Genomic DNA, 7,137 nt, shown 5'->3' with positions numbered 1-7,137 from the left:
AGGTCCTCCTCAGTTTCAGCAAGCAGGGTTGTGTTTTTATAGTCTCTGAAAATCTACTGGAGTATCTGTTATGAGTCAGATCAAAGTCATAGGCAAAGAAAGGGAGTAAGTGAAACTGTAAAATAAAAAACTATTTGTTAAAGTCATCTAGTTGTGGTGTCTCTGTTACAGCAGCACTAGATAATTAAGATATCTTGTGTATAAGTTGTGATAAGAGATTCTTTCCAAGGATTGCAGCCTCATGTTGTTGTTGTCGTTGTTGATTGCTGTCAGTCGAGGTCAACTCATAAGGACTCTATGACCTAATGCCTTTCCTAAAGACCTAATGCCTTTCTATGACTATTATCATTTTTCCAAGTTCATAGAGTTTCCAGAGGTATGTGATTTAGGAAGTGGATGTCACTCCTGCTTCCAAAACTGTTTTACAACTGGGAGCTCCACCAAACACTTTCCACAATAGGAAACCATTCTGCTATTTGATACCCCAATGGTACAAGGTTCAGCATCACAGTAAACCCAGGTTACTTCATACTGCACATTGACAAAAAGTGATGCACAGTGGAAGAGTGTTCCTCCAGATATAACAGATATAACTGCTAGTTTCACTTAGCAGTGGTTAAGTGTAGTCAAATCAAATACAACTAACTGAGAGTAGGCTTTGCACAAAAGACCTGAACTCTGTTCTGTAACTAACATCATTTCTGTACAGATTTCTGTTCTATAACTAACATCATCTCTGTACATTTATAGAGTTTAGAGAGTTTGTAGAGTTTCCAGAGGCATCTCGTTTAGGAAGTGGATGCCACTCCTGCCTTCCAGCATAAATCAATCTAGAAGATCATCCAAAACTGTACATAACAGAAACCACTATGGATTTGACAAGACTATGGAACAGTGTGCCGCATCACAGCAACACTAAGTTGTTCAGTTCAGCAAATAGACAAAAGATTGCTATATCATTTAAGGAATATTCATTTGAAAATGAATAAATTTGGCCTGAGGGCCCTGTGGGTTTTTAAAACCACACCTTTGAGTAGACCTCCACCCTAGGCAAAGGCTCAAGGACACTCACTCTTGGGGGTAAAAGAGCAGTGATACACATCAAACATGACCCCAAAAATTCCCCTTATATGCCCAACAGGACTATCGTCAAGATGCTAGCTAGCAGCCAAACTCCCAGAGTGGAGGTTCTAGGCCCTGGCCTGTAGTCCCATCCCCTCATCATAGGGAGGATAATAAGAGGAATTATGATGTTGGGGGGAAAAGGGATCTTTAGTGGTAAAAATGTGGCAAAAAAAACCTAGGATAAAAATACATGTGTGCACAGGCTAAAGTCTGTATATGCACACCAACTAGTCTTCAAATAGCCTTCAAAAGCTGAACTGTAAGACTGGCCATAAAGTATTAAAGGCACAAGTCAGCAAAAGAAATGAAGCCCCCTTTCTGCTGATTTCATGACTCCTCATTCATCTTCCTTCATTATCAGGCACAAGATATAGAGACAACTTGTTTCTTGTGGCCGTTATTCAAGAAAGGATAAAAGTACCCAAAGTGGGAAAAGGTGATTGATGGATTGCCATTGTTGTATGCCATGAAGTCAGAACTGACTCACAGCTGATCCGCCAGTGAGTTTTCAGAATCTTTAAATCGAAGGGGAGAAGATTACTCATCTTCTTCCAGAGGAGCAGCTGATGGATTAGAGCTACATGCTTTAGGATTGTCAGGGCAACCTCTTACCACTAGGCCACCAGAGCTCCCTTTGATGGGTTGAGAGAGCAGAATTCTGGACTCTAAGGTCCTCTCACCAAATACCTTAACATTCCTTTCTTAACCACCTAGAACAAATTGATTTACATTTCCCTGTAAATCACAGAATACAGAAATGCTGAGTCTTCACCTACAAACCAGGAGCTGGAGTAAATCTCAATTTGGAAGAAGGGAATCTATTCAGACTAAGAAATGGATTCATTTTATATTTATAGTCTTCATATTCTGTTCTGTATATTCCAAATTTCCTAAATCTTGCTTTAGTACTCATTAAAAAATTAGTGAAACTTACTTTATTTTTTATAAAAGCTTATTTCAAAAAATAATAGATCCATAAATCTTTAGTCATCCCAGATTTCTTTCTTTTCCAGAAGCCATTTGCCTGGTTTTAAATATTTTGTAAAGATTGCTTATTGTTAGTTTAGCAAATGAACCTCAGGACAATATAAACACACATATATACAATTTCATATGATTGAGAATGGGTTTAGAATCAGACTTCTGTATCCAGCAAAGACTTGTCCTGTACTGACATGTTTGTGATTTAAGTAGTTACAGATTTCAATGAACTTGAGCTAATTCTTTTGATCTAATGAATGTATCTGCTCACCTTGTTCCCTTAATCCTAGTTGATAAGCTCCAAGTAGTTGCTACTTTTGACAAACTTTACTGAATTTCATTCACTTCTTTTACTCAGTCATTTAAAATAAATATAATACAAATATTTCATTAACCTTTTCTGAAGTGGTTTAGCTACAATTCTGCCATGAATTTTTTTTTATTTCGTTTGCTTGAGCACACTGATCAACCACTGAACTGCCTTTCTCCATTGTCCTGCAATGATGTAAGGGTTATATTTTTGTGTCTATGGCTTTCATAGTTGGGACTTCAGAGCACTGATACAAGATGTTTTCAGTTTGTTCTCTGGGGGAATTTTATTTGCATCTATGTTTTTAGCTGTCTGTGATAACTTGTTAAATATTAAAAAGATATTTTGCTTCTATTGGAACATTTGTATACTCGCAACTATATTTCTGTAAACAGCTGCAGTCAAAAATAAAACATTGAAAGTTAAAAAAAAATAATAGATATACCCTCACTCATTAGTGTGCTACGAGCTGTACTACATACTTTGATTCACATACTTTGGGCATGTTGCTAGGAGAGGCTATTTCTTAGAAAGAGACATCATGCTTTGAAAGGTGGAAGGTCAGTGAAAGAGAATAAGAACTTCAATCAGATGGACTGCCACAGTGACTTCCACAATGGTCTCTAATGTGTCAGAAAGTGTGAGAATGGCACAGGATAGGACAGCATTCAGATCTATTGTATATAGGATATCTATGGGTTATATTTGACTTGATGGCACCTACCAGTGTTAGAGTGGTATTGCAATAAAGAGCAAGGACCACATAAGGATGGCCATATCTGACCTCTACCAACCTCACAAAGAGGAACTGTCCTTGTTAACAATATTAATAACACAAAACCAGTTCTCACAAGGTCAGGTATATGCCCCACTCTCCTGCACCTCTTTCTACTAATCTCACTACTAATTTTACTCCTTTCCGGGGTCCAAAATCTGAGGCAATAGCTCACAGATCACAGAGAACCATACTGGATAGATAGAGCTATGTGGTCCAGGAAGCTCATATTTTAGTTGAGGAGAAAAAAAAGAAAATTAACAGGAAAACAATGGAAATGTTTCATTCATACCATAAAGGAGTAAATTTCCTATAGCCAGACCACCAGGATCATCATTCATTCATTACAAGAAAGAGAAAAGACAGTAAGAGAGTATTAGAAAGATCTTGATTAGTGATACAAAGGACTGAAGAAAGTATGGGCATTCTTGAAATTACATGCCTTCAGAATACAGGGACAAATCTGCAGTCCTCAGTCAGTTACAGAGGAGGATATTGAGAATTTTGTGTAAGTTGTAAAGTAGCCTTGCCTGTGCTTAGTAACAATTATTAAAGAAACCTTGCTTTTATCTCCTCTTATTATAGTGTCAGAGTAACAATGTCTGAATTGATAGTCTGGGAGATTGTTTATGTTGAAGAGGAAAGCAGTGCTGTTAGCTACTGGGTACCAGCAGCTTCTTCTGAGTCCCCAAAAAGTCAGGAGTTGCTCTTCCCTAATTCTCCTTCTAAAGGGAGCTTTGGTGGCCCATGCCTTGAGGAGTTAGGAGTTACACTGATAACCTAAAGGTGGTGTCTCTCTGGCAGTTCAAGTCCACCAGTGGCTTCAGGAGAAAGATGGGCAATCTCCTCTCATGCAATTCTCAGCCTCAGAATATCCACTTGAAGGTTAGTTTTGTGTCAGTTCTGACTTGACAGCAATGAGTTTGAGAATTTTTATTTTCTAAAAAGAAACAAAGCCCCTTAAGGAGTTGTGCTGCCAACTCAAAGGCAGGTGGTTTGAATCCACCAGCTGCTCCACTGGAGAAAGATGGCCAAGCTCCTCCAGTGCCATATATAATCTCCAAAAACCTGCTGGCGAGTCAGCCTTGAGTTGGTTCAGACCTGACAGCACATAACAACAACAGCATAAATCGGAGGTTGATACTCATTAGCATATTAATGGATTTCTAATATTGCCCCTGAATTTTATTCCAAAGAAATTCTCTAAGGGATGGATCTTAGAAGACACACTAGTCAAGATATGACTGGAAATCTCTTAATTTCATGTGGTTGTGTGTGTATCTAAGTATAGGTGGATAGGGGATAATATGGTCTCTGTTTTCTAAAGTCTTTCCAGTTCAATCTGTTTGGGATATTTTCTTCTTTGCCTCTGACAGGACAATATATGCTTGTGTGTTGACCTCATGTTTGTCTTACATAATGAATCAATCAGTAATATTTGTGGATCAACTATTTATAGTTAACAGCAACACAGACCTAGGACACTCAAAATAAACAGAAACCAATGCTGGTATGGATTGTATACAATATTAGAAGACAGTGAAAAAGCACATAATGAAGTACATCTTTTTAAATTCCATTTTGCCTACATAAATTCTAAATAAAAAGCTCTTTCTGCTTTCTATTTTTTATGGGGTAAAATCTCCCCATATGTTAATGTTTGTGTGTTGTGAATGCAGTCTGGAATACCATGGTAATAACCTACTCTTGACATTTTATGGCTAGATGTTACATAAAGAAAGATTTTAAGTGATGCTTAAAATGATGGATGTGATTTCCTCTTTTACTTCTTTCCTCATTGTTCTTGAGTTGGAACCAACTCAAAGCTGACCCTCTATTTCCAAGACAGTAAATCACACAAGAGAATTGTCCATCTCTCCTGTGGAGTAGCTGATGGATTTGAACCTCCTGATAGAAGCAGCCTTTGAGTATGGAGAGCAATACCCTTTTAGACCATTAAAGTGTTGTGTAGGAATGGAAATTTTGCTCAGAGAGCTACTAAGATAAACATAAGTGTGATAAAAGTGAAAGCTGAGGACTGATAACGTTTATGAAGAAAAAGGTTTTTTCATCAACAACGCAAGTTTTATAAACATTATCCCTTGGTAATTAGCCTCTCCAATCTCCTCATACAAATTATGAGAAGTATAAAAGCAAGAGGGAAAATTACTGGCCCCAGTTTTACACTCAGTCTCTAGTACGTGGTCTAGATCTGTGATGCAGCTTCCCTAATTCCTACAACTAAGTTGGTCTAGAGACCTCTAAGGTCCGTCTCACTTTATGTTTCTGCGACTGGAGGAATTTGCCTTCAAGAGACCATGCACTTAGGGGCATTTCTCTTTTATTTGTGTAGCAGAGCTGTTGAGTTCAAACTTGGAATCAATACAACTCTGAGTTTAAGCCTTGGTTCTGACCACTTACTTGCTATGTGTCCTTGAGAACGTTCTTCAATTGTGAAATGGATCTTATAATAGTATCCACCTCATAAGGCTGTTGGGAAGATTGACATGAGTTTAATATTAGTATCTAGCTCATAGTTTGTGTAGCTTATAGAGGCAGTACATATGAAACTTGCTTAATATCATGCTTGACTTGTTAAAAGTCATGAATAAATAAATATTAGAAAACATAAAATTACAACCTTAAAAGATATATTAAAATATCTTTAATGCAACCAAGTCATCAGTGTAGAAATTAAAAAGCAAAACCAAAGCCCCTTTATGATAGACTAATAAAATTTTGAGATAAAAATACTTACACAATAGTGGTGCAAATTTCTTGAACTATCTGAATACAACTTAGCATGAGCTCCCTCAAGCCAGTTGGTTCGTACTACTAATCTTGACCAGTTTCATATTTTCTGAATAGCTACCTAGAAAAATAATAATAATAATAATGACTTAATAATAATGACTTTTGTGAGGAAGACTCTCAATGAGATGGATCGATTCTGTGAGTGGAGCGGTGGGAATGAGTGTGCTTGAGACGGCGAGGTTGGCACAGGATAGAACAGTGTTTAGGGCCCTTGTACAGAGGGTCACTATGAGTTGCAAGCGATTTGATGGCACATAACAACAAGAAGCGGTTTTTGAACTAATAAACTTCTAGTCAGGTAAAGTTTATCTTCCTAACCTTTTAACTTTTCACTTTATATATTAATCTCTCTAATATCTCTAAAGAAGGAACATAGAGTAATATAGGCATGTTTTAGCCTCAATTCTATATTATTTATCAATTAGTTATAGTAGCACAATATCTTAAATCCATGATGTTATAATTACTTCTGATTCCACTGATTTTAGCTTAAAAAACAACCCTAAAAATATATTGCTGTATATACCAGACTGCTGCCTTTCAGCTATCTCTTAAGTGCCTAACCACTGCAACATTATGGCTCCTTATATATCATTTATCCAGTAACAAAATTTTAAGTAATTATTAGAAACTCACACATTTTAGAAAGAAGTACTCTAAAGTGCTAGTCATCTGTAACCTCATCCAGAGGAAAAAATAACCCCTGCTAATATATACTCATTGCCATCAAGTTGGAACTGACTCATAGTTGATCCTCCTTTGCGTGTCTGAGGCTATAAATGAAACAAGAGATTGCTCATCTTTCTCCTGTAGAGTGCCTGGTAGATTTGAATTGCTAGAGAGACATGGCCTGTGGGTTAGCAGCTCTACTTCTAATGGTTATACTCCCAGAGCTCACACAGTGCATAAGCTCTTAATTTTAGAGTATAGGCTAAGCTGCTATTACAGAAAGGTCAAACTGCTTTAAAAACACAGAAGTTTGTTTTTCCACTCACATAAAAGTTCTAAGGTGATGGGACCAATGTGGTAGGGCCAAACAGCAGTTTGTAGTCTAAAGAAACTAAATCTTCAATATTGGACAACTTTTTCAAGTGATATTGAAAAATGCTATAAATTTGGTCTATATTTTTTT

Source organism: Elephantulus edwardii, unplaced genomic scaffold, assembly GCF_000299155.1.
Source record: "Elephantulus edwardii isolate Elephantulus edwardi_28Jun2011 unplaced genomic scaffold, EleEdw1.0 scaffold00054, whole genome shotgun sequence".
Taxonomy (NCBI): domain Eukaryota; kingdom Metazoa; phylum Chordata; class Mammalia; order Macroscelidea; family Macroscelididae; genus Elephantulus; species Elephantulus edwardii.
This window is presented reverse-complemented; position numbering follows the sequence as displayed.